This window comes from Procambarus clarkii, chromosome 45 (assembly GCF_040958095.1).
Source record: "Procambarus clarkii isolate CNS0578487 chromosome 45, FALCON_Pclarkii_2.0, whole genome shotgun sequence".
In the NCBI taxonomy this organism is placed as follows: Eukaryota; Metazoa; Arthropoda; class Malacostraca; order Decapoda; family Cambaridae; genus Procambarus; species Procambarus clarkii.
Genome location: NC_091194.1, coordinates 9,451,920 through 9,479,387, shown reverse-complemented (window position 1 = coordinate 9,479,387; position 27,468 = coordinate 9,451,920). Strand labels below are relative to the sequence as shown.

General features: G+C 51.9%; 1 protein-coding gene and 1 long non-coding RNA gene across 2 annotated transcripts in view; one reads left to right on the top strand and one right to left on the bottom strand.

The window, feature by feature from the left end:
• LOC123770043 (matrix metalloproteinase-25) overlaps window positions 1-27,468 on the bottom strand; it is a 202,700-nt gene that overhangs the window by 26,708 nt on the left and 148,524 nt on the right. The gene's annotated exons all lie outside the window — the stretch shown is intronic.
• On the top strand, window positions 841-1,201 carry LOC138350460 (uncharacterized). The gene is made up of 3 exons (XR_011222109.1): window positions 841-969; window positions 1,024-1,113; window positions 1,168-1,201. It is a non-coding gene; the product is annotated as an uncharacterized lncRNA (long non-coding RNA).

Here is a 27,468-nt window from a genome sequence, read left to right as displayed (position 1 = left end):
TATCAACCTCTGGAGTGTTATTAAGGCCTATCAACCTCTGGAGTGTTATTAAGGCCTATCAACCTCTGGAGGGTTAAGGCCTATCAACCCCTGGAGGGTTATTAAGGCCTATCAACCTCTGGAGGGTTATTAAGGCCTATCAACCTCTGGAGGGTTATTAAGGACTATCAACCTCTGGAGAGTTATTAAGGCCTATCAACCTCTGGAGAGTTATTAAGGCCTATCAACCTCTGGAGTGTTATTAAGGCCTATCAACCTCTGGAGGGTTATTAAGGCCTATCAACCTCTGGAGGGTTATTAAGGCCTATCAACCTCTGGAGGGTTAAGGCCTATCAACCTCTGGAGGGTTATTAAGGCCTATCAACCTCTGGAGGGTTATCAAGGCCTATCAACCTCTGGAGGGTTATCAAGGCCTATCAACCTCTGACCTGTGCTCCAGCGAGGTGTGTGGGGGGAGGTAATATTGCCCTTGTATGATCATTACCTTTGTCTGCGGCGTCCAAAAGGTCACCAATGATTGTCGTGTATCCAGAAGATATAAAGACGGTCATGTATGCCAAAGACAACACACACACATTCTTGGCTAACTTTGAAGGGTTACTAAAGAAACACCTGGGGATTATGTCTTTATTCTTGGGGAAAGTCCATTTGCCTTCAGCGGGTCAAGATGTTCTTCTTTAGTTATAAGAATATAACAGGAGAACAGTACAAGAACAGGTATATATTAAAATACATTCATAATGTAAAGATATAACAGTTGGCTATATACAGGTGTTGACTCAGGTACAGGTGTTGGTTCGGGTACAGGTGTTGGTTCGGGTACAGGTGTTGGTTCGGGTACAGGTGTTGGTTCGGGTACAGGTGTTGGTTCGGGTACAGGTGTTGGTTCGGGTACAGGTGTTGGCTCGGGTACAGGTGTTGGCTCGGGTACAGGTGTTGGCTCAGGTACAGGTGTTGGCTCGGGTACAGGTGTTGGTTCGGGTACAGGTGTTGGTTCGGGTACAGGTGTTGGTTCGGGTATAGGTGTTGGCTCAGGTACAGGTGTTGGCTCAGGTACAGGTGTTGGCTCAGGTACAGGTGTTGGCTCAGGTACAGGTGTTGGCTCAGGTACAGGTGTTGGCCCGGGTACAGGTGTTGGTTCGGGTACAGGTGTTGGCTCAGGTACAGGTGTTGGCTCAGGTACAGGTGTTGGCTCAGGTACAGGTGTTGGTTCGGGTACAGGTCATTTACTTCCAACAAATCCAGAACAACCCAGAAGTACTCGGCCTAATAGGCCTACCCGAAGGCGGGCACCCCGAGCCTTATATTAAACAATTAACTAAAAATATGCAATTCAAGACACCCGAAACAGTTTATATTTAATTTTAAAAATTTATAAAGCCATACAATACAAAAGTGACGTGGAGAAACTACGTGGTACAATAATCACGTGAATGCCTCAGTTTGAATGTAGATATGATAAGAGCCCAACAGGCTCAGGAACCTGTACACCAGTTGATTGACAGTTGAGAGGCGGGACTGAAGAGCCACAGCTCAACCCTCACAAGCACAATTAGGTGAGTACAAGTCCCCAGAGACTGTTGTACTCACAATCTGTGAGTACAACACACACCAAGCCTCAATAGCACCCTGAACCCCTACCCCACAGTTCTCCGGAAGCCTCACAAGACATTAGAAGCCTCACAACACATCCTTACAGCCGGCTAAAATGCCGGCAAGGAAAGAGTGTTGGTGGGAGCGTAGCTCGGGGCTAGAGCATAGGACGGGGTGGCTCACCGCTTCTTTCTCGGTCATGGCCATTGGACCAAGCCAGCAAGGGACGGACTATCCCTCGGCGTGTGACAAAGCGGATAGAAAGAGGGCAAGCGGTGGACACTAACAAGCAGGCATCATCCAAGCAGGCCGTAGCAGAGACGGAGAGAAGTCCAGTAAAGTAGGAACGAGAGCAGATGGTGAAGTGGAAGAGACACAGAGAACGTGTATGGCCTCCCTAGAACTACCCCTTCCCCCTACACACACACACACACACACACACACACACACGGCGGGACCAAAGAGCCAAAGCTCAACCCCCGCAAGCACAATTAGGTGAGTACACACACACACCTAAGAGGGGGTATGGTAGCTGAGCGGACAGCGCGCAGGACTCGTAATTCTGTAGTCCCGGGTTCGATTCCCGGACCAGGCTGACACTAATGGGCAAAGTTTCTTCCACCCTGATGCCCCTGTTACCTAGCAGTAAATAGGTACCTGGGAGTTAGACAGCTGTTACGGAGCTGTTTCCTGGTGTGTGTGTGTGTGTGGTGTTGGAAAAAAAGTAGTTAGTAAACAGTTGATTTACAGTTGAGAGGCGGGCCGAAAGAGCAAAGCTCAACCTCCGCAAACACAACTAGGTGAATACACACACAGAGACGTTAGAAAGAATTTTTTCAGTGTCAGAGTAGTTAATAAATGGAATTCACTAGGAAGAGATGTGGTGGAGGCTGACTCCATACACAGTTTCAAGTGTAGATATGATAGAGTCCAGTAGGCTCAGGAACCTATACACCTGTTGATTGACAGTTGAGAGGCGGGACCAAAGAGCCAGAGCTCAACCCCCGCAAGCACAACTAATCGAGTACAATTAGGTGAGTACACACACGCCTGCACTTACACGGGAGATAAAGGGACTCCTCAGCCAGCCACACTACGGGACAAGCAGGAGGCACGGGAAGGGTGTGGTGGTGGTGGTGGTGGTAGTGGTAGTGGTGGTGGTGGTAGTGGTAGTGGTGGTGGTGGTAGTGGTAGTGGTGGTGGTGGTGGTGGTGGGGCTGAGGACTGAGGATAAGGGCTGGGTGTAAGGTCGGTTGTGCTCCAGGGGTAAGGCTCACCCCTCACCGATGGCAAAGCTCTCTACCCACATGAGTGAGTGAGTGTGTGTGTGTGTGTGTGTGTGTGTGTGTGTGTGTGTGTGTGTGTGTGTGTGTGTGTGTGTGTGTGTGTGTGTGTGTGTGTGTGTGTGTGTGTGTGGAACCTATGAGTCATCAGTGATCCAGTTCTTATCCTAGTCGCCCCCCCCCCTCCCCCACTACCCCGGCCCGGTCACCCCATCTCCTCTTTTCAGCGCCACTTTATATAGTGTGACGTTTACTTAAAAGTTAAGATTCAACACTTAAAATGTTAGGGAGGGAAAACTTCCTTGAGGCTCATCAAGTTCAGATCCTGTGCTGCCTTCAATACCTATTCTTATACCCTATTCATCAAGCCTACTATCCACACACACCACAAACACTCAACAGTCCACCAGACAACATCAACACACACACACCAACATCCTACCCTCTTCTTCAAGCACACTCCACAAACATCCCTGCCCATCTTTATGATTAAAACTACACACATACACCAAATATCTCCCCCCCCCCCATCTCCCCATCGTCTTAAGACCTCACCTCATCAAACTCAAGACACAAACACGCGAAACATTCAAACAAACAAAAACAAACCATTTCTTACGTATTCCCTTGATGTAGATCACACTATAATCCATATGAAGTCAACACCACAATTTCATTCCTATCATAGGCATTCAAATTTTATATATTTATTTTTATTTTATTTATATACACTTTCCTTGCATTCTTGTACAGCCACTAGTAAGCGTGGCGTTTCCGGCAGGTCCTTAATCCTATTTTTCCCCGGGCCAACCCGCCAAATCGTTTAACAATCTGGTAGCCATTCACAGGTGGGGTGAACAGAGGCTACAGCTAAGGTTTGTTGCCCAGTCAATCCTCCCCGGCCAGGATAGGAACCCAGGCCAAAGCACTAGCGAAGCGCCAGGCGAGTGTTTTACCACTGCGCCACGGGGAGCAAGTCTTTGTGAGAGAGAGAGAGAGAGAGAGAGAGAGAGAGAGAGAGAGAGAGAGAGAGAGAGAGAGAGAGAGAGAGAGAGAGAGAGAGAGAGAGAGAGAGAGAGAGAGAGATGGTTTAATAATTAAGGATTAAGAATCGCGTCTGCAAACGTCTTCAAAATCTCCATAAAAGGTCATATAGGTTACACAATTAGAGGTCTACACTTTACATACACCGTCACTGGGTGTGGTAGTGGCGGCGGGTTACAGGCGGCGAGAGGAAAGATGCTGGTAGTAGTAGTAGTGGTGGTAACGGTGCTCTTGAAGGTAGTAATAACGGCCGCATTAGTCGTAATCGTGAATGAGGTCGTTCTCTGAGGCAGGTGGTGGTAATTAAGACGAGGGCAGCAGTCCAGTTGGTAGCTGCTTGGGAGGGATGGCAGGCAGGGATGGCAGGCAGGGCCGGCAGGCAGGCGTGGCGGCAGGGGGGTGTGTCGACTCTGGCAGGGAGGTCACTCACTCAAGGAGGTTGTGATGGAAGGGCAGCACATCACATCCAAGTTGAGTGAGTGGCCCGCCTGTCTTAACACAAGACACCGCAACACCGTCGCCCTTATCACCAGGCTCCCTCGGCCCAGCGTCAAGGACCCCCACCACCACCACCACCAGCTTGCCCGTCTTCGGGAAAATGATTCCCATAACATCTTCAATTTCTTGTCTCTCACCTCACCAGTCGTCCTCATCTTCGCCTTCATCAGTCTTCTGAGTTTACCTCAACTTACTGAAACAAACGTCACACAATTTTTGGGTTGAAAATGACGACCTCAAGACATCAGGACGGCAAGGCCCTCTGACCCATGAAGACCTCACAGACCAATCACTAGGGTGGGAAGGGCAGCCACAGACCAATCACAAAGGACAACCCATCCTCCTGTTTAGATAACACCTTTTGTAACTACGTTGACCATCGTATATATATATATATATTGACGTAATGGACAGTAGGATAGTAGAATTTGGTACTATTCACTTTATAAGAGAACGGAAAAAAATTAAAAAACAAACTTAAATATTCCTAGGCCTAGTATAGCACATATATATATATGTACTATATTAGGCCTCAGATAGCGTGTACTAGCCCTAGGAAGGTTAGTTTAGATTTTCTTTGCAACATAAATACTAAATCTTTCCCCTACCGCTTCTTACAACCTTCCACCATGCAAATATTTTATTAAAGCTCAAACTGCTCTAAACTTAAACTGTACACTTTCAAAACACTCTAATCGTAAGATCAAATTTAGGTCAGTGTATCGCCCCTCGGAGTAAAATTTAAACGATCAAATTTTAGATTTGAAATTCAAAATACGGTATGAAGGGTGAGCTGCCGTTATCGTCACACTGCAGTGGTTATCGCATGGAAAACTGGTGTGTGTGGAGGGGGGGGGAGGAGCCTCCCCCCTAGGTCAGTGTTGAGGGGGGGGGAGGCTCTCGACGCCCCTGGTCAGTGTAGGAGGGAGGGAGGAGAAGGCACACCGCCCCATGACGGGGCTTCCTCCCTGGCTACGGGGCTGTAACACAACGCGGGAAGGTTGCTGGTGTTGTGTTTAAGGCGGTCTTGTAGCCGCCAAGCCCAAGTTGCTCCTACATACACCGCCCGCCTCGCACTACACACAACTATACCTACCAGCCACGTAAACTCGCACCACGAGATAGAACAACCTAGCAGAAACAATAATACAATACGCTAACCCCAAACCTGTAGGACAGTCATGTTTATATTATCGGGGGAGGGGTATCGGGGGAGGGGTATCGGAGCTCACAACGGCCACTCTCTGCTGGGCGCCATGAGGTTACGTGCGGCGGGGGGAGACTATTTTCCTTTACTGATAACACATTCCACTCGCTAATCCGCTAAAACAACTCTTCCTCGTCCGCTACCGAGCTAATAGCTGGGAATTTAAGTGGATTTCGTTTATGCACCTGCAGGAAGAGAGACGAGGGGAGCGGTGGGCGAGGCAGCATCAACACAACCAGAGTTTCCCGCGCGGTTTCTGGCAATACTCAAAAGCGCGGCAACCGCAGGGCAAGAGAAGAAGAGCGCTCTGTGACGTCACATCCGGTGTGTGTTGGGGTGAAGGGTGGAATGGGGGTGAATGATGATGGAGACTTTGCTGCTCTTAGTTATATTTAGATGCTAATTTCTTTTCAGACGCAAGCCTCCCTACATATTGGCTGGCGTCTCCACAACCCCGGATAAGCAGTGATGCCAACGCCCGGGATACAAATGTCTTCCGTCTCTACTTTTGTATACCACACACATCTGTCAGTGCCCCTGGTGGCTACACTGACAACCAGCGTTACACAGTCACCCACGCCTCCACACCACACATCTTCCCAAGTATACACCAGCACGACCAACGGAAATTGACCACACAGCCTTCGACTAACACACATTTCGAGGAATTTGCCTCCACCACATCACTGCCTAAGATGGAATGCATTAGGCAGTGATGTAGTAGAGGCTGACTCCATACACAGTTTGAAATGTAGATACGATATCGCCCAGTAGGCTCAGGAATCTGTACACCAGTTGATTGACAGTTGAGAGGCGAGACCAAAGAGCCAGAGCTCAACCCCCGCAAGCACAACTAGGTGAGTATACACACGCCAGGGAGGAAGCAGAAGGGGTACTGGGGGGAGGGGGGGGAGGTAACAAGAGGAGCAGCCCTCTGTCCTCCTCACAGAAGGAGATGAACACTGACCATGAAATAACAATAGGGTTCAGTGGCCAGCCACCACGTACCATAACCGTAAACTATGCAGCAGCGATGATGGCTGTGGAAGGGTCTGGTACAGCCTAGCACTTCGTAATGTAAATTTGACAAAAAAAAAGGGTCAGTGAATTCCCCGTGAAACATACAATGCTTGACTATACAACCAGTCCAAGGTCCACTCGGCCCCTAAGAAACAGGAGTGGCCCCTGACCTACTCAACACCACAGGAGTGGCCCCTGACCTACTCAACACCACAAGAGTGGTCCCTGACCTACTCAACACCACAGGAGTGGCCCCTGACCTACTCAACACCACAAGAGTGGCCCCTGACCTACTCAACACCACAAGAGTGGGCCCCTGACCTACTCAACACTACAAGAGTGGCCCCTGACCTACTCAACACCACAGGAGTGGCCCCTGACCTACTCAACACCACAAGAGTGGGCCCCTGACCTACTCAACACCACAAGAGTGGCCCCTGACCTACTCAACACCACAAGAGTGGGCCCCTGACCTACTCAACACCACAAGAGTGGCCCCTGACCTACTCAACACCACAGGAGTGGCCCCTGACCTACTCAACACCACAAGAGTGGCCCCTGACCTACTCAACACCACAAGAGTGGGCCCCTGACCTACTCAACACCACAAGAGTGGCCCCTGACCTACTCAACACCACAAGAGTGGGCCCCTGACCTACTCAACACCACAAGAGTGGCCCCTGACCTACTCAACACCACAGGAGTGGCCCCTGACCTACTCAACACCACAAGAGTGGCCCCGGACCTACTCAACACCACAGGAGTGGCCCCTGACCTACTCAACACCACAGGAGTGGCCCCTGACCTACTCAACACCACAAGAGTGACCCCGGACCTACTCAACACCACAGGAGTGGCCCCGGACCTACTCAACACCACAGGAGTGGCCCCTGACCTACTCAACACCACAGGAGTGGCCCCTGACCTACTCAACACCACAGGAGTGGCCCCTGACCTACTCAACACCACAGGAGTGGCCCCTGACCTACTCAACACCACAAGAGTGGGCCCACTAGCGCCAGGTACACTTCAAGAACAACCTTTACTGTGTCTATTGTTTCTAAATATTAAAACAAGTGAACTATGGTCATCCAAGAGGAGTTGCGCTGCTACGGCCGCTGAAGGGAAGAATTTGTAGTGTTCCGATTGCGTAAATTCGCGCGAAGGATCCCAACGAGACTATGAAATGCTTGTAACGTTTGTATGTTACTGTATCTTGTCGTATTCTCCTTACGGGCTCTTACAGGGCTCACAGGGGCTCTCAAAGGGCTCACAGGAGGTGTGTGGCGGAGACACTTCAGTACCTACACACAGCGCGGGCACCATACACCCAGGGTGCTTTTATTCAAACTAGAGACTGGCTGACACTTCCACTCATCCTCTCACGCACTCAAAACACACACACACACACACAAATTTGGTTGACAAATGGAATGCATTAGGGGGTGATGTGGTGGAGGCTGACTCCATACACAGTTTCAAGTGTAGATATGACAGAGCCCGATAGGCTCAGGAATCTGTACACCTGTTGATTGACGGTTGAGAGGCGGGACCAAAGAGCCAGAGCTCAACCCCCGCAAACACAACTAGGTGAGTACAACTAGGTGAGTACACACACACACACACACACACACACACACACACACACACACACACACACACACACACACACACACACACACACACACACACACACACACACACACACACACAGGTACAACACGTACTTTTACACGCACTCTTAATGATTGCATGGTCGGTCCCGGGCTCCAGTCCCGGGCGGGACGGAAGCATTGGGGCATGTTTCTTTACACCTCATGTCCCTGTTCACCTAACAGTAAATAGGTAGTGGTGAGTGAGGCAGGTGTTGTGGTGGGGGGTTGCATCGTGAGGAAGGTCAGTAGGTCTCCCGCTAGACATTTCTATAAGCCTTAACATGCTGCTTTTTCCATTAAAACAAGTCACACAATAGGCCTACTGGCCCATGAGGTGGGGACAATTGTAGGCCTACTGGACCATAGGAGGCAGAAACATTGGTGTAAGCCTACTGCTCTTCATGGGAGGCGGAGAACAGTGTCCTGAACACCCCCACACACCCTCATATATACTAGTGCACTCTACTACCACCACCACCAACACACGCTTAAACTTCACATGTAACAATGAGATATGTTCCGTGGGAACAAGAAACAGTTAACAGCATTAAGGTATCTGCTTACTAGTGCATCCGGTCAGTACTTAACACCGCCTCAGTCAACACACAGTCGAGCTTAAATCATGCTTTGAAATTTGAATTTGAAAACAGTCAAAACTCTGTATGCGTAGCTCTAATGTCCGGGTCGGCAGAGAACATTCTGGAGGCACGGGTTGTGTGTGGGTGGGTGGGTGGCAGATACGGGTTGTGTGTGGGTGGGTGGCAGATACTGGTTGTGTGTGGGTTGGTGGCAGATACTGGTTGTGGGTGGGTGGGTGGCAGATACAGGTTGTGTGTGGGTGGAGGTTGTGGCAGCAGAAGACACAAGGGGGCTACACAATGACATGGTAATATTGAGAGGATACTCACCCCCTCACTCACCATGCACCTAACCTAACCATCTAGGACTAACCAACCAACCATCCAGGACTAACCAACCAACCAACCAACCAACCAACCATCCAGGACTAACCAACAGAGCATGAATCAGTTTTCACTCAAACCCTATTTTCTTCAAAGAAATGCGACTTACTACAAAACTCACACAGAATCTCCGTAGTATCGAGGAGTAAGAATATCATACACACATACATAGTGTGTGTGTGTGTTTGTGTGAGTGTGTGCATGCGTGTGTGTGCGTGTCAGGTTGAGGAAACCAGGAATCTTACTAAAGCAAACACCACTACCTATCTCTTGAAGCCAACCTTCTCAACACTGAAAACTGTCAATATACAATTAAAGAGCTTTGTTATAATTAAGAAATGATTACAATCATATTTGTTTGAACATGTAGTAAGAGTTTTAGAGTTTGTATGGTAGTGAAGAGGTGGTGGCGGGTCTGTGCTTACCATACACCACCCTCAACCCACTTGAAGCAATCCTCCAGGGGCTCAACTCTCCCTCCATCCACCACCACTCGCTCCTCAACTGTCCCATCAACCTCCACCCCTCTGATTGACGAGTCTCTAACACACACACAGAGGAGCCCAGCCACACCATCACTATACGGGTTGATAACGAATCCTAGGAGATATCTGGGTGTATGCTGGAGATATCTGGGTGTATGGTGGAGATGGAGAGCAAAGCGGCCACCCACCACAGCCTAATACAACCCACTGCTACACTCACCACCACCACCACCACCACCACCACCACCACCACAACCCGCCTGTCAACCCGCCGCCAGCCTCCTCCACCCCCATACCACCATCTCTCACTACCATTTCCCCAGCACACAAGCACCCACCCTGCCACACTGCGTGCCTGACGACGCCACACTGCGTCGCGGATACGTCGTGGCGGGCGTTTAACGCAGTGGGCGAGGATAAAGAAGTTTGTGAAGGGTGTGTGTGCGAGCGGGCGGGTTATCGCCTCCCCTCAACACCCGCCCTCCAGGCAAGCTTGGCGCCACCGCTATTAGTGGGATCTGGTTTTCGCGTTCGCCACAAAACTCGTGGAAAATGACAATTTAATAAAGGCGATGTATGAGTAACTGATGTCTGGGGTCTGGCGCTGGAGGCTAGGAGGGGTTGTGGTCCCCTGGGGGCGCCGTGGGCTAGGCGCTAGACGGGTAGGAGGATAGGGGTTGGGTTGATGATGGGGTGCGGGTGAATATGAGCAGCCATGCCCATCTGATTAACAAGGGCAGGTCTGGTTGTTGAGTCAGGAGGACCCCGCCACCACCAACCACCACCACCAACCACACTCCCCACCACCAACCACCCTCCCCCACTGGTACTTTCAAAACTACCACATCACCGCGCCCTAGATACCATTTCCCGTCCCTCTGTTCACCCTATACCACACCCTACCTAGCACAACACCACCACACCCCAAGCACACCCACAGCCCCCTTATACCACTAGAGAAACAAAGCGCGAATGCAAATTACAATCCTGTATTGAACGTATAGAACGTTACAAGGTCATTTCAATCAGAAATAAGCCCGACTTGATAACGAAATGTGATGGAAATGGCTGGGTGGCCCCACACGCCCACCCAACGCAAGTGCCCATGTTATATTTGGGTCGTGTTTGACTTTTTGGGGATGTTCTTAGGGTTACCGGAGCCCGTTTCATCCTGGTATTGCTGGGAACACCTCCAACATTGACGGCTCCCAGCACCACATCTGGCAATACTGACTCCCGCATCATATGTACATGCAGCAACCCGCACACACACATGGAACTAATATGTGACCAACCCACACACACACACATGGAACTAATATGTGACAAACCCACACACACACACATGGAACTAATATGTGACAAACGCACACACACACACACATGGAACTAATGTGACAAACACACACACACACACACACACACATGGAACTAATGTGACAAACACACACACACACACATGGAACAAATATAATGCATTAGGCAGTAATGTGGTGGAGGCTGACTCCATACACAGTTTCAAATGTAGATATGACTGAGCCCAATAGGCTCAGGAATCTGTACACCAGTTGATTGACAGTTGAGAGGCGGGACCAAAGAGCCAGAGCTCAACCCCCGCAAACACAACTAGTTAAGTACCCAAAATAGCAAACACACGTACGGAAGTGAGGGGGGGGGGGGAGAGTGAGGGGGGGGGGGAAGTGAGGGGCGTGTAGAAGTACGAATTGAAGGGGATGTGAAGGGGGGGGGGGGAGAGCTACCAGACAGGCAGAGGAAGGGAAGGGGAGTGCCAGACAAGTGAGGGGAGAGGAGGGAAGGACAGCGTCGGGTGGGTAAGGGTAAGGGTATAGGTAGGGGGGTAAGGGAGGGGGTGAGGGGAAGGAATGCCAGGCAGTCCCGCGGGACACGGTCGGCTTGCCTCTACCCCCCCCCCCACCCCTTAACCCCTACCAACCCCCCTTAACTTCACCCACCCCTTAAAGTTCACTTTCTGGCCCTTGTCCTTTTATGAGGGTGGGGGATGGCACCACCACCTCCCCCCCCCCCCTACCCGCTCATCCTACCAACCTCTCTACCATCCCCTACCACCACCACCACCACCATCAGTCAATCCCCGCCGCAAACCTAGCAACCAGGGGTTGGTGTCTGACAGTTAAGTTGACAGCGCTCGGGATTCGTAGTGGGCAGTTTCTTTCACCCTGATGCCCCCGTTCACCTAGCAGTAAATATGTACCTGGGAGTTAGACAGCTGCTACGAGCTGCTTCCTGGGCGTGTATAAAAAAAAAAGGCCTGGTCGAGGACCGTAGCGTACAAACATTCAGATCCACCTATATAAGGCTCTAGTTCGGCCACATCTAGAGTATCCCCCAGTACCACTACACACCATAAAGAAAACTAACATGCAGAAACTGCAAGCAGTACAAAATAAGGCGCTAAGGAGAGCAGCAAAACACCGTCCACCATATGATCAGACAATCCAGGAGCTCCACGAACTCCTGAACATACAGCCACTAAACATCAGACTGCAGCACCGAAATGTTAGAGGACCCAATGTTTGAAAGATTACTCCAAGATGAGACGCCCCGCTCCCACAGCTGGTGGCCCAAGATGAGACGCCCCGCTCCCACAGCTGGTGGCCCAAGATGAGACGCCCCGCTCCCACAGCTGGTGGCCCAAGATGAGACGCCCCGCTCCCACAGCTGGTGGCCCAAGATGAGACGCCCCGCTCCCACAGCTGGTGGCCCAAGATGAGACGCCCCGCTCCCACAGCTGGTGGCCCAAGATGAGACGCCCCGCTCCCACAGCTGGTGGCCCAAGATGAGACGCCCCGCTCCCACAGCTGGTGGCCCAAGATGAGACGCCCCGCTCCCACAGCTGGTGGCCCAAGATGAGACGCCCCGCTCCCACAGCTGGTGGCCCAAGATGAGACGCCCCGCTCCCACAGCTGGTGGCCCAAGATGAGACGCCCCGCTCCCACAGCTGGTGGCCCAAGATGAGACGCCCCGCTCCCACAGCTGGTGGCCCAAGATGAGACGCCCCGCTCCCACAGCTGGTGGCCCAAGATGAGACGCCCCGCTCCCACAGCTGGTGGCCCAAGATGAGACGCCCCGCTCCCACAGCTGGTGGCCCAAGAGCCTCGATTCACTAGATGCAAACCCCGCCCCACAGTACATAATTCCCAGCGTGGAAGCATCGGAATGTATATATATGAATCTAACACAGTATTCACCAATAGACATCCATATATGGTGAAATACATGTGAAGAACCTCTCACACACTCACAGCTCCCTGACAAGAGAGAGCTGAGAATCCATTTGTCTCTGCCTCCACCGGGGATCGAACCCGGAACCTCAGGACTATGAATCCGAAGCGCTGTCCACCCAGCTATTAGGTTAGGTTCCGTCATATATCTACGTTAGTTTTAACCCAGATTAAAGAAAATGAACTCATAATGAAATGAATAGCTTTATCATTTCATAAGAAACAAATTAAAAATACATATAAATTAAGGAAAACTTGGCTTAATAGGCAAATCGGGCCTTGCACAATAGGCCGAGTACTGCGTTCTGGCTACTAGGTGTGTATATATATGTATATATATATATATATATATATATATATATATATATATATATATATATATATATATATATATATATATATACATATACATATATATACACATATACATATATATATAAAACAGGCCTTACAAGATTAACCATATCCATTCTGGCAGGCACGGTGCCATAAGGAAAACAGTAGAGACGTTTGTCTTAAGTACACTGAGTGCTGAGGTCTGCCAATTCCTTACATGCCTTGAGGTTATTCTACTTCGTCGTTAGCATCAATAAGACAGGTACTGACCTATGATGTTCCCATACCCACCCTCCCCTCCCCGCCACCCTAACAAGGGGACTCTCAATACTATGAAGGAGGTACAATCACTATCACCCCCTACCCCCTACCCCTTACTCCCTACAGAAGATGGGGACAGTTCTAGGAACCACGGGACACCAGCCACCCCCATTTTAGACAGGTCGCCTCGACTCACTCAAACCCACACCGCTAGAATTAAGAGACTATACCAGACTTATTCCCGCAGTTAACCACATGGAAACTGAACACTTCCGTGGTTAACCAGACGCTATCAACAGCCCCAGATCACCAGGACCGTATTGGACCTGACCTACAGTTAACCAGGCTGTTAGTAACTGTCACCCACACCTCTTCAACAGCTGAAAAGAATATCCCGAATCGTTTGGACTAGTTCACCTATCTTATACTAGACCAGAGGTGGTTGTTGTTGTTGTTTTAGATTTAGCTACTCAGAACGAAATGTCCATGTAGCACGGGCTATGGCGAGCCCGTAAATTGAGATCGGTTACTCGCGATGATTGATTGATAAAGATTAAGCCACCCAAGAGGTGGCACGAGCATTACCAAATATATATATATATATAAATATTATATATATATAATATATATATATTATATATTATATATATCCCTTGGTAGTGCTATTTTCTGACTGCTTACGGCTCCAAAGTATAGAAAAAGTCCATTATTTCTCCTTGAATCTTTGGTGTGACCTCAGTCTCCGCCAGCTAGAGAAGAGGTGTTGCAGGTGCCTGCAGGCTGGCGGCTCATGAAACAACATGACACACCTCACAATAAGGAGTGGCCACCTTCAGGCACCTCTTCCCTAAGCTGTAGGGACACAACGGGCACAGACAGCAATTATGAGGAGAATAAAACCCATTTTCTATACTTTGTAGTCATAAGTAAACAGAAAATTGTACTTGCTACCCAGGACTCGCTGGGACTCAAGTGTAGGACAGGATGAACAACCCAGCGGGTTTTCTTCCTATTTGGGAGTGTTGTACATGCTGCTATGGCGGTGTGTCCACTCACAAGATGAGTGCCGCTGCCCAATAAACTCGCCCCTCGGGGCAAAAATTTAAATCAAGTGTAGGCCTGAGCCGTGAAAAACCTCCCTGCCTCTTTTTCCCTGGTTATTTTAGGCTGTGCTGGAGGGGAGGGGGCTGGTAGAGCTCAGCTGGTCCGCCTGTCTTCTGCACCACCTCCGCTATTGTAAATATTTATTGCATCTCCCACACAGTGTTTACGTCTAGCGGGGTTCCCATTGGCTGGCACCCCGGGCCAATCATCGCCCCGGGGTGTTTGTAAGCTAGCCGGGCTCTCACTATGAACGTCCCGCCAAACCCGCTCCAAGCCTACCATTTCTCAGAAAAAAAAACCTTCAAAGATTAAATCACAGGCCCAAAATAAAGGCTAAAGGTTGGCCACTGAACGTGGGCCTAGGCAGCACAGGGCCATTAACACCCAACTGTATGACAGGACGCCGTAAAATAAAATAAAAAAAATGTTACAATATCAGCCTACCTCCCCCCCCCCTCTCTCACACACCCGCGGTCACTCACTTCAGTAGGCCTACTGGCCCCTACCTCGCTCCTCTTAAGTTACATGTAATAAAGTGATATATTTATTAGTAGTACTTAAAACAAGGCCTTCTACCGTGTGAAACATGCAGGCGGCGGAGACGTGTGGGCTTATAGTCTCAATACACAAGTACTGGGAACATTGCTCAAGGAAATATAGAGGTCGGAAATATGGAACTGAGAAAAATGAAATCTTAGCAAGTCTTGAAAAAATCATGCAATATTAAATAATACTTTTTTGTAATTAAATATGTCTAGTGTACATTACTAAACTCCAATCAACCTCAGTCCAATAAAATTTGAACTATAATTACATGTAAAACAAAAGAAAACGAACAATCCGGACTTGGTTGCCAAAGATCAACGTCCAATAAGTCTTAATCTCTTAAGAACTTAGCCATACAAAAAAATAAAGTTATCCTAGCTAATAAAAGATAACTTTAACATAGTTAACGTTGTGACTAGAACACTAAAACAGCAACACATGAAACTCAACTCCCACCCTATTAGACAACGTTTTTGTAACGAAGCTGTTTCCCACGTTCAAGAATCCTCGTGGGACGCCAACGACGTCACCGACCACAAGGCTCACCTTAACGAGCGGGAGCTTCTCTTCCTACAGGATGAACACCGCCAATAACACCAGTAGCTTAACGCGAGTAGTTAACAGGTGGAATGCATTAGAATGAATGCATGCAGTTGTCACGGGCTGCTTCCTGCGGGTGGAGGCCTGGTCGAGGACCGGGCCGCGGGGACACTAAAAAGCCCCGAAATCATCTCAAGAAGATCTCAAGATAACCATTAGTGATGTGGTGGAGGCTGACTCCATACACAGTTTCAAGTGTAGTTATGATAGAGCCCAGTAGGCTCAGGAACCTGTACACCTGTTGATTGACGGTTGAGAGGCGGGACCACAGAGCCAGAGCACAACTAGGTGAGTACAGAACGTGAGAAATTGGGTTAATGGTGGGGTGGTGCAGGGAAGGTAAGCGCTAACCTTCTGTCTCACTAACAGACAGAAAACAGTCAAGAATCCAAGGGCAGCGGCAATTAGGAAACACAAGAACAGGAGCCAGGGATAACCATAGATATCTGAGGAGGGTCCTTGGGGTAGGGGTGTGGGGGTGGGTGTGAGTGTGGGTGGGGGTGTGTGGGTGTTGGTGATGGGGGGGGGGGGGGAGGTACAAGGAGAGACGAAGACAGTTAAGATGTGTTCCCCACCTTGTTACCGTGGACGGGTCTGCCCTCACCAACCACCATTCTCCCCCAGGTAAGGAACACGCACAAATTGGTTATAACTGACAATGAAATGATACAATAGCGTACAAATTGTCTGCTCATTTGTCTTTGTCTGCCCGTCCTGTGTGTGTCTGATCCCCCCCCCCCGCTATATTTGTCTACCTGTTTGTTTCTCGTCAAATAACCGTGCCAGGGCGACGCCCGTACAAGGTAACCCCCGCTAAACAGCAATGACGGAACCCTCTCCACATTAGGCTTGAGGCTACGCCTGCCCATATCTTGCCCCCTGCACCTCCTCACGGTCGCTCCCAACCAACCACGCACCTTAGAGTGATTGACCAAAGGATATTCAAGCAGTCAACTGAGAAGATAAAGGTTAAAGCCTCATGTCAGGAAAAACCAAGATGGCGGACTGAGCTGGGGATCCCGCCAATAGCCTAAACAGGAGGCGCGCGAAATTCCGCGAGGAGCCTCACGGCTTAACTCTTAAATGAGGTGACTATAATCGCCGTTAAGGACATGCTAGGCGGCTCCTGATGCTGCTGGGTTGAGGTCCAGTCACTCGCAAGCAAGTCAATCCAAATTCATAGATGTTTAACCTACGCCTGAAACAATCCTCGAGTTGGGAGCGCATGTATCCTACTGTGCTACAATTAATTCATTCAGGATTATATTTGACAGGTGTATGTGTAATTATTGACGGTTCGCCTGAGCTATGATGTCAGGCACACACATCCCAGCAGCGACCACTACCACAGCACATCCCAGCAGCGCCCACCACCACAACACATCCCAGCAGCGACCACTACCACTACCACAGCACATCCCAGCAGCGACCACCACCACAACACATCCCAGCAGCGACCTCCACCACAGCACATCCCAGCAGCGACCACCACCACAACACATCCCAGCAGCGCCCACCACCACACCACATCCCAGCAGCGACCACCACCACACCACATCCCAGCAGCGACCACCACCACACCACATCCCAGCAGCGACCTCCACCACAACACATCCCAGCAGCGACCACCACCACAACACATCCCAGCAGCGACCTCCACCACAACACATCCCAGCAGCGACCACCACCACACCACAAGACAGTGGGTGGACCATCTCACAGTTCAGCCACTAACAACCAACACTTGAGAAGCGAGATGGAGGAGGAGGAGATGGTGCAAGTGAAGGTTGGGCAAGCCTAGAGGGAGGGAACTCCACCAGCATAGAATGAGGGAGAGAACGAGAATGAGGGAGAGGGGGGTGACAGAGCACCTCACAACGCTCACAAGGAGAGAAGAATGGTTTCTTTAACGAGTCGGGAGGTGTTGGGCCGCGAGGTTCTAATTGAGCGGTAGTTAACAAGGAGTCTTAATGACCTCCTTCATGTAGGCCAGCCGGAGTCCTACACCCCCCCACCCCCCACACTCTACTACCTTCCACCTCATTACTGTGACGACTGTTAGAGTGGTGGTGGGGGAGGTTGGTGGTGAGGGGAGGTGGGGGGGGAGGCAGGAGGGGGGGTGTTGGGGAGGGGGTGGAAGGTGTCACCTGATAAGAGAAGGGTAACTCGAGAGGTAACGGCCAGTGCTGAGCAGCTGTTGTGTGCGCACACACACACACGCGCACACGCACGCACACACACACACACACACACACACACACACACACACACACACACACACACACACACACACAGAGGAATCATGTGTAAGGAATCCTTCAGAACTTTGTATACCACATATGTCAGACCAATCCTGGAGTATGCAGCTCCAGCATGGAGTCCATATCTAGTCAAGCATAAGACTAAACTGGAAAAGTTTCAAAGGTTTGCCACCAGATTAGTACCCGAGCTGAGAGGTATGAGCTACGAGGAGAGACTACGGGAATTAAACCTCACTTCGTTGGAAGACAGAAGAGTTAGGGGGGGACATAATCACCACATTCAAGATTCTCAAGGGAATCGACAGGGTAGATAAAGACAGGCTATTTAACACAAGGGGGCACACGTACTAGAGGACACAGGTGGAAACTGAGTGCCCAAATGAGCCACAGAGATATTAGAAAGAACTTTTTTAGTGTCAGAGTGGTTGACAAATGGAATGCATTAGGAAGTGATGTGGTGGAGGCTGACTCCATACACAGTTTCAAGTGTAGATATGATAGAGCCCAGTAGGCTCAGGAATCTGTACACCTGTTGATTGACAGTTGAGAGACGCTAACACACAAAGCCCAGTTGGCTCAGGAACCTGTACACCTGTTGATTGACGGTTGAGAGACGCTAACACACAAAGTGTTAACAACACAGTGTGAAGGCAGGTACAGTAAAAGTTTCAAAATTACCCAATTAAGATTTCCAAAGATAACCTAACTATTTTTTGACAAGTGATTTGTAAAACAACCCACTTGACCATCCCTGAGGTGACGACCCTGAAGATTGTGGGTAGAATAGACACAGGAAACTATCTAGAAATAGTTACTAGTTTGATATACCTGGCATGGGTCTCTAGAACCACTACTGTTGTTTCATGTTAACGAATTTAGGCATAAGACCTTCCCTTACACCACTAGTAGTCCCCTGGAACACGAGCCCACAACCGACTTCCGAGGTCGGGAGTCTTCAAGCAGTTACACCAGTCCTTACCAACCTGGGGACCTGATGGCTGAGCGAACAGCGCTCGGGGTTCGAAGTCCCAAGATTCCGGGTTCTATCCCCGGCGGGGGCGGAAAAAATGGGCAATATTTCGTTCACCCTCGTAGCCTCGGGGGGGGCCTCGTAGCCTGGTGGATAGCGCGCAGGACTCGTAATTCTGTGGCGCGGGTTCGATTCCCGCACGAGGCAGAAACAAATGGGCAAAGTTTCTTTCACCCTGAATGCCCCAGCAGTAAATAGGTACCTTGGAGTTAGTCAGCTGTCACGGGCTGCTTCCTGGGGGTGGAGGCCTGGTCGAGGACCGGGCCGCGGGGACACTAAAAAGCCCCGAAATCATCTCAAGATAACCTCAAGATAACCCTGATGCCCCCTGTTCACCTAGCAGTATATAGGTACCTGGGAGTTAAGACAGCTGCTACGGGCTGCTTCCTGGGGATGTGTAACAAAAAGGTCTGGTCGAGGACCGGGCCGCGGGGACGCTAAGCCCCGAAATGATCTCAACATAACCTTTACATCTCGCTTCAACTTTTGGCGTGTCTGTTGAGGTCTATTGAAGATCTGGTGAGCTCCGAGGCACCACGAGGCTCTGATAACAATAACAACGTTTGACTGACAAGTTTCCATCCTCGTGAACTGTGCAACATGTGTCAACAAAGCCGCCAAACATTGACAAAAGATGTAGAGGTTTCGGAAGTAGTTGTGTAACTGCTTCATGCCTCCTGGTCCAGGTCCCAAATTATGGCTCGCACACAAAGTATTAATCTACGCTAAGCTAATCCATCCTTACACCACCACACTACTGCCTCACACTACACTGGTCTCCTGCCTCACACTACACCACCACACTGGTCTCCTGCCTCACACTACACTACCACACTGGTTTCCTGCCTCACACTACACTACCACACTGGTCTCCTGCCTCACACTACACCACCACACTGGTCTGCTGCCTCACACTACACCACCACACTGGTCTCCTGCCTCACACTACACCACACTGGTCTCCTGCCTCACACTACACCACCACACTGGTCTCCTGCCTCACACTACACTACCACACTGGTTTCCTGCCTCACACTACACTACCACACTGGTCTCCTGCCTCACACTACACCACCACACTGGTCTGCTGCCTCACACTACACCACCACACTGGTCTCCTGCCTCACACTACACTACCACACTGGTCTCCTGCCTCACACTACACTACCACACTGGTCTCCTGCCTCACACTACACCACCACACTGGTCTCCTGCCTCACACTACACTACCACACTGGTCTCCTGCCTCACACTACACTACCACACTGGTCTCCTACCTCACACTACACTACCACACTGGTCTACTGCCTCACACTACACCACCACACTGGTCTCCTGCCTCACAATACACCACCACACTGGTCTCCTGCCTCACACTACACCACCACACTGGTCTCCTGCCTCACACTACACTACCACACTGGTCTACTGCCTCACACTACACCACCACACTGGTCTCCTGCCTCACAATACACCACCACACTGGTCTCCTGCCTCACACTACACTGGTCTCCTGCCTCACACTACACCACCACACTGGTCTCTTGCCTCACAATACACCACCACACTGGTCTCCTGCCTCACACTACACTACCACACTGGTCTGCTGCCTCACACTACACTACCACACTGGTCTCCTGCCTCACACTACACTACCACACTGGTCTCCTGCCTCACACTACACTACCACACTGGTCTCCTGCCTCACACTACACTACCACACTGGTCTCCTGCCTCACACTACACTACCACACTGGTCTCCTGCCTCACACTACACTGGTCTCCTGCCTCACACTACACTGGTCTCCTGCCTCACACTACACTACCACACTGGTCTCCTGCCTCACACTACACCACCACACTGGTCTCCTGCCTCACACTACATCACCACACTGGTCTCCTGCCTCACACTACACCACCACACTGGTCTCCTGCCTTACACTACACTGGTCTCCTGCCTCACACTACACTACCACACTGGTCTCCTGTCTCACACTACACTACCACACTGGTCTCCTGCCTCACACTACACTACCACACTGGTCTCCTGCCTCACACTACACCACCACACTGGTCTCCTGCCTCACACTACACCACCACACTGGTCTCCTGCCTCACACTACACCATCACACTGGTCTCCTGCCTCACACTACACTACCACACTGGTCTCCTGCCTCACACTACACCACCACACTGGTCTCCTGCCTCACACTACACCACCACACTGGTCTCCTGCCTCACACTACACCACCACACTGGTCTCCTGCCTCACACTACACCACCACACTGGTCTCCTGCCTCACACTACACCACCACACTGGTCTCCTGCCTCACACTACACCACCACACTGGTCTCCTGCCTCACACTACACCACCACACTGGTCTCCTGCCTCACACTACACCACCACACTGGTCTCCTGCCTCACAATACACTACCACACTGGCTCGCACTACACCACCACATTATGGCTTAACTATGTTAAGGGGTGAGTGGGGAGGGTGAAGGGTGAGTGAGGAAGAGTGAGGTGAAGACGTGGAGGGTAGGAGGAAAGAAGGGCAGGGTGAGGGGAGGGGGAGGGCAGGGTGAGGGGAGACTGTTAGGACATACTGGGTGAAGGGGGCCAGTGTGTCAGGTGGGAGGGGACCGGTCCCTGACAACCCCCCCACCCCTCGCACTCACACACGCCACGCCCTCCACACACACACACACACACACACACACACACACACACACACACACACACACACACACACACACACACACACACACACACAACCGAGGTCCCGCCTCGGTTGAGAGGCGGGACCAAAGAGCCAGAGCTTAACCCCCGCAAGCACAATTTAGCGAACACACACACACACACACACAACTAACCCCCGCAAACACAACTAGGTGAGTACACACAATTTGCAATTTACGTTAGGTTGGGATAAGTTAGGACGTGTCAGGATAGACCAGGGGTTAGGATAGGTAAGGATAGCTCAGGTTTGCCTCAAGGAGTAGCGATGTCGTAACATACCAAGTGCCTGAACGCTCTCTGAACGTCGTAGATGAACACTTGAGAGCCGCAGGTGAACCACTTAAGAGTGTCGGACCCCCTTGAGTGGGACAATGAGAAGAGATCCAGCCACTTGAAAACACCAAACTATCCCCCTCCCCCCACACACACTGGCACCCACCACCACCACAACTGCTTCCTCGCAAGTAGGACGTCACAGGATGTTGGAGACGTCACAGGATGCTGGAGACGTCACAGGATGCTGGAGACGTCACGGGATGCTAGAAGACGTCTCGGGATGCTAGAAGACGTCACGGGATGCCGGGAGGACGTCTCGGGATGCTAGAAGACGTCTCGGGATGCTAGAAGACGTCAGGGGATGCTAGAAGACGTCACATGATGCTAGAAGACGTCACGGGATGCTAGGAAGACGTCTCGGGATGCTAGAAGACGTGTCGGGATGCTGAAAGACGTCACGGGATGCTAGAAGACGTCACGGGATGCTGGAGAGACGTCACGAGATGCTGGGAAGACGTCATCTTACCGGGACAGGTAAACCCACAGACGTCACAAGGACCCGCCTCAACTGGTGGGAGTCCTGGGCTGGAATGGCAGCGAGAGGGGCATCTCTCACTTTATATACCCGCAAGGGGGGGAGGGGGGGTGATGGGGGGCGAGGCGGAGTGAGGGGACGGGCAGGCGCCAGGGGGCAGGGTGAGGGGTATGGGTCAGGGGGTACGATGGAGGGGTGAGGGGAGCCACCCCCTCAATACCCCTCATCTACCCCCCTCCCAAAGGTTAAGGATGTGGTAGTTCCCAGTGGTGGTGTGGTAGTCCCCAGTGGTAGTGTGGTAGTTCCCAGTGGTAGTCTGGTAGTTCCCAGTGGTAGTGTGGTAGTTCCCAGTGGTAGTGTGGTAGTTCCCAGTGGTAGTGTGGTAGTTCCCAGTGGTAGTGTGGTAGTCCCCAGTGGTAGTGTGGTAGTTCCCAGTGGTAGTGTGGTAGTCCCCAGTGGTAGTGTGGTAGTCTCCCAGTGGTAGTGTGGTAGTTCCCAGTGGTAGTGTGGTAGTTCCCAGTGGTAGTGTGGTAGTCCCCAGTGGTAGTGTGGTAGTCCCCAGTGGTAGTGTGGTAGTCCCCAGTGGTAGTGTGGTAGTCCCCAGTGGTAGTGTGGTAGTTCCCAGTGGTAGTGTGGTAGTCCCCAGTGGTGGTGTGGTAGTCCCCAGTGGTGGTGTGGTAGTTCCCAGTGGTAGTGTGGTAGTTCCCAGTGGTAGTGTGGTAGTCCCCAGTGGTAGTGTGGTAGTCCCCAGTGGTAGTGAGGTAGTCCCCAGTGGTGGTGTCCCCAGTGGTAGTGAGGTAGTCCCTAGTGGTGGTGTGGTAGTTCCCAGTGGTAGTGTGGTAGTCCCCAGTGGTAGTGTGGTAGTCCCCCAGTGGTAGTGTGGTAGTCCCCAGTGGTAGTGTGGTAGTTCCCAGTGGTAGTCTGGTAGTCCCCAGTGGTAGTGTGGTAGTCCCCAGTGGTGGTGTGGTAGTCCCCAGTGGTGGTGTGGTAGTTCCCAGTGGTAGTGTGGTAGTCCCCAGTGGTAGTGTGGTAGTCCCCAGTGGTAGTGAGGTAGTCCCCAGTGGTGGTGTGGTAGTTCCCAGTGGTAGTGTGGTAGTCCCCAGTGGTAGTGTGGTAGTCCCCAGTGGTAGTGTGGTAGTCCCCAGTGGTGGTGTGGTAGTTCCCAGTGGTAGTGTGGTAGTCCCCAGTGGTAGTGTGGTAGTCCCCAGTGGTAGTGTGGTAGTCCCCAGTGGTAGTGTGGTAGTTCCCAGTGGTAGTGTGGTAGTCCCCAGTGGTGGTGTGGTAGTTCCCAGTGGTAGTGTGGTAGTCCCCAGTGGTAGTGTGGTAGTCCCCAGTGGTAGTGTGGTAGTCCCCAGTGGTAGTGTGGTAGTTCCCAGTGGTAGTGTGGTAGTCCCCAGTGGTGGTGTGGTAGTTCCCAGTGGTAGTGTGGTAGTCCCCAGTGGTAGTGTGGTAGTCCCCAGTGGTTGTGTGGTAGTCCTCAGTGGTAGTGTGGTAGTTCCCAGTGGTAGTGTGGTAGTCCCCAGTGGTAGTGTGGTAGTCCCCAGTGGTAGTGAGGTAGTCCCCAGTGGTGGTGTGGTAGTCCCCAGTGGTAGTGTGGTAGTCCCCAGTGGTAGTGTGGTAGTCCCCAGTGGTAGTGAGGTAGTCCCCAGTGGTGGTGGTAGTCCCCAGTGGTAGTGTGGTAGTCCCCAGTGGTGGGGACTACCTCAGGTACCAGTTAAGTCCATCCACGAACAGTGACTTCCGTTGAGGGGGGCTCCGTGGCGCAGTGGCCTGCAGTTGGGCACACGTACCCAGGTTCTCGCGGAAGGCGAAAAAGGTTTAATCAACATTTCCTTGCGGATCTAGGCAGCTGTTGTGGGATGCAGGAGGTCCTTAAATAAACCTAAATAATCCTAGGCCTAGTATAGCACCTATATATAGTATATTAGGCCTCACATAGACCTAATATACTAAGCCTGTATAAGGCCAGAGAGAGAGAGAGAGAGAGAGAGAGAGAGAGAGAGAGAGAGAGAGAGAGAGAGAGAGAGAGAGAGAGAGAGAGAGAGAGAGAGAGAGAGAGGGGGGGGGAGGGGGGGGTGGGGGGGAGGGGGGGTGGGGGGAGGGGGGGGTGGGGTAGGGGAGGGGGGGTGGGGGGGGGGGAGGGGGGGTGCAACATTACCAGATTAAAGTCACCTTTCCTCAAGAACAGTTCCTGTTGACAGCTTAAGGAAACGTAGTCAGAGCAGTCATTTCCAGACTGGGTGGTGGTGGTGCTACAGTATCTTATACGTAGCAAGCCACACTGCTCATCCCTAGAGCGTGGAACACACTTCGTCTGTCCCCTATCCTTAGGTCACAACACCTCACCTTCCACAGTACCTGGGCAAGAACACAATTCCCGCAACACTATTGCTTCTTATAAAACAAATAACAATCATGGTACTACCATATGCCGCCTGCCCAAACCTACGTTAACCTTTCACCACAGCCACAGCCACAGCCACGCCACAGTCACAGCTACAGCCACGCCACAGTCACAGCCACAGCCACAGCCACAGCCACGCCACAGTCACAGCCACAGTCACAGCCACAGCCACGCCACAGCCACAGCCACAGCCACGCCACAGTCACAGCTACAGCCACACCCACGCTACAGCCACAGTCACAGCCACACCCACGCCACAGCTACAGCCACGCCACAGTCACAGTCACAGTCACAGCCACACCCACGCCACAGCCACAGCCACGCCACAGTCACAGCCACAGCCACACCCACGCCACAGCCACAGCCACGCCACAGCCACAGCCACACCCAAGCCTCACCCACACCCACGCCACAGCCACACCCACGCCACAGCCACAGCCACACTCAACCCTCACCCACACCCACGCCACAGCCACAGCCACACCCACGCCACAGCCACAGCCACACCCAAGCCTCAGCCACACCCACGCCACAGCCACACCCACGCCACAGCCACACCCACGCCACAGCCACAGTCACACCCACGCCACAGCCACACCCACGCCACAGCCACAGCCACGCCACAGTCACAGCCACAGCCACACCCACGCCACAGCCACAGCCACGCCACAGCCACACCCAAGCCTCACCCACACCCACGCCACAGCCACACCCACGCCACAGCCACACTCAACCCTCACCCACACCCACGCCACAGCCACACCCACGCCACAGCCACAGCCACACCCAAGCCTCAGCCACACCCACGCCACAGCCACACCCACGCCACACCCACGCCACAGCCACAGTCACACCCACGCCACAGCCACACCCACGCCACAGCCACAGCCACAGCCACACCCACGCCACAGCCACACCCACGCCACAGCCACACCCACGCCACAGCCACACCCACGCCTCAACCACACCAAATCTACCTTCGTAAATACACAAATCAGATTTTTTAAGAGGTTGAATGGTGAGATGGTGAGGCGGCCCCTTCACCATCAGCAGGTGGAGGAGCAGCAGACGAGGAAGGGGAAGCAGGAGAGGGGGCAGCGGGAGCAGGAGAGGGGGGACAGGAGATGGGGGGAGGGGGAGAAAGCAGGGATTGAAGGAAGAGGTGAAGGAGGACCAGGAGATGGAGGATGAGGGAGAGACGCCATCGTGATGTTAACAAAAGCGAGGTAGATTTACGCCGCGCATCAGAGGGGGAGGAGCCATGTGCCAGCCTCCCATGTGCCATCAAAGGGAAGTGTGTGTCACTGGCACTGCTTAGCCAGGTCGGGAGCACGTTCGCCAGCCTCCAGCGTCACCACATGCCCGGGATTACAAGTGCTGTGAAAGGAATGAGCGACTCATCTTCGGGTGAGCTTTGCGTGTGTTGAGCGGGGCGGCGGGCGGTGCCACGCGCCTGGCGGGAGATTACTGGCCACCACTGCCAGGCACGCCCGCACGCCACCCACTGGCGCCCGCACGCAGCCCGCACGCCACCCTCTGGCGCCCGCACGCCACCCTCTGGCGCCCGCACGCCACCCACTGGCGCCCGCACGCCACCCACTGGCGCCCGCACGCCACCCACTGGCGCCCGCACGCCACCCACTGGCGCCCGCACGCCACCCACCGGACCACACAGCTCCAGCCTGGAGTCCATCCCTAGTTAAACACAAGACAAAGTTAGAGAAGATTCAGAGGTACACCACCAGACTCGTCCCGGAACTGAGAGGTATGAGCTACGAGGAAAGGCTACGGGAGCTAAGCCTCACGTCCCTGGAAGACAGAAGAGTAAGGGGAGACATGAAAAGATTTTGTTCAGTGTCAGAGTAGTTAATAGATGGAATGCATTAGGCAGTGATTTGGCTGACTCCATACACAGTTTCAAATGTAAATATGATAGAGCCCAGTAGGCTCAGGAACCTGTACACCAGTTCACTGACAGTTGAGAGGCGGGACCAAAGAGCCAGAGCTCAACCCCCACAAGCACAATTAGGTGAGTACAATTATGTGAGCGGACACACACACACTTTATAGTATAAATATGGCACGAAAAACGTGAGTACCAGATTAAGTGACAAAGGTGGGGCCTAGGAGCAATGCTCAACGCTACCAGCACGTCTAGGTGAGTACATCAGGTGAGAACATTTACTGAGTACACCCATGTGAGTACAACCATGTGAGTACATCCATGTGAGTACAACCATATGAGTACACCCATATGAATACAGCGAGGCTAGGCCATGTAGTTCAGTACCCAGCTAAGGCTTGAGACAGGAACCGCTAACAAGCGGTTCCTTGAGACAGGTGACACTAACAAGCACTCCCT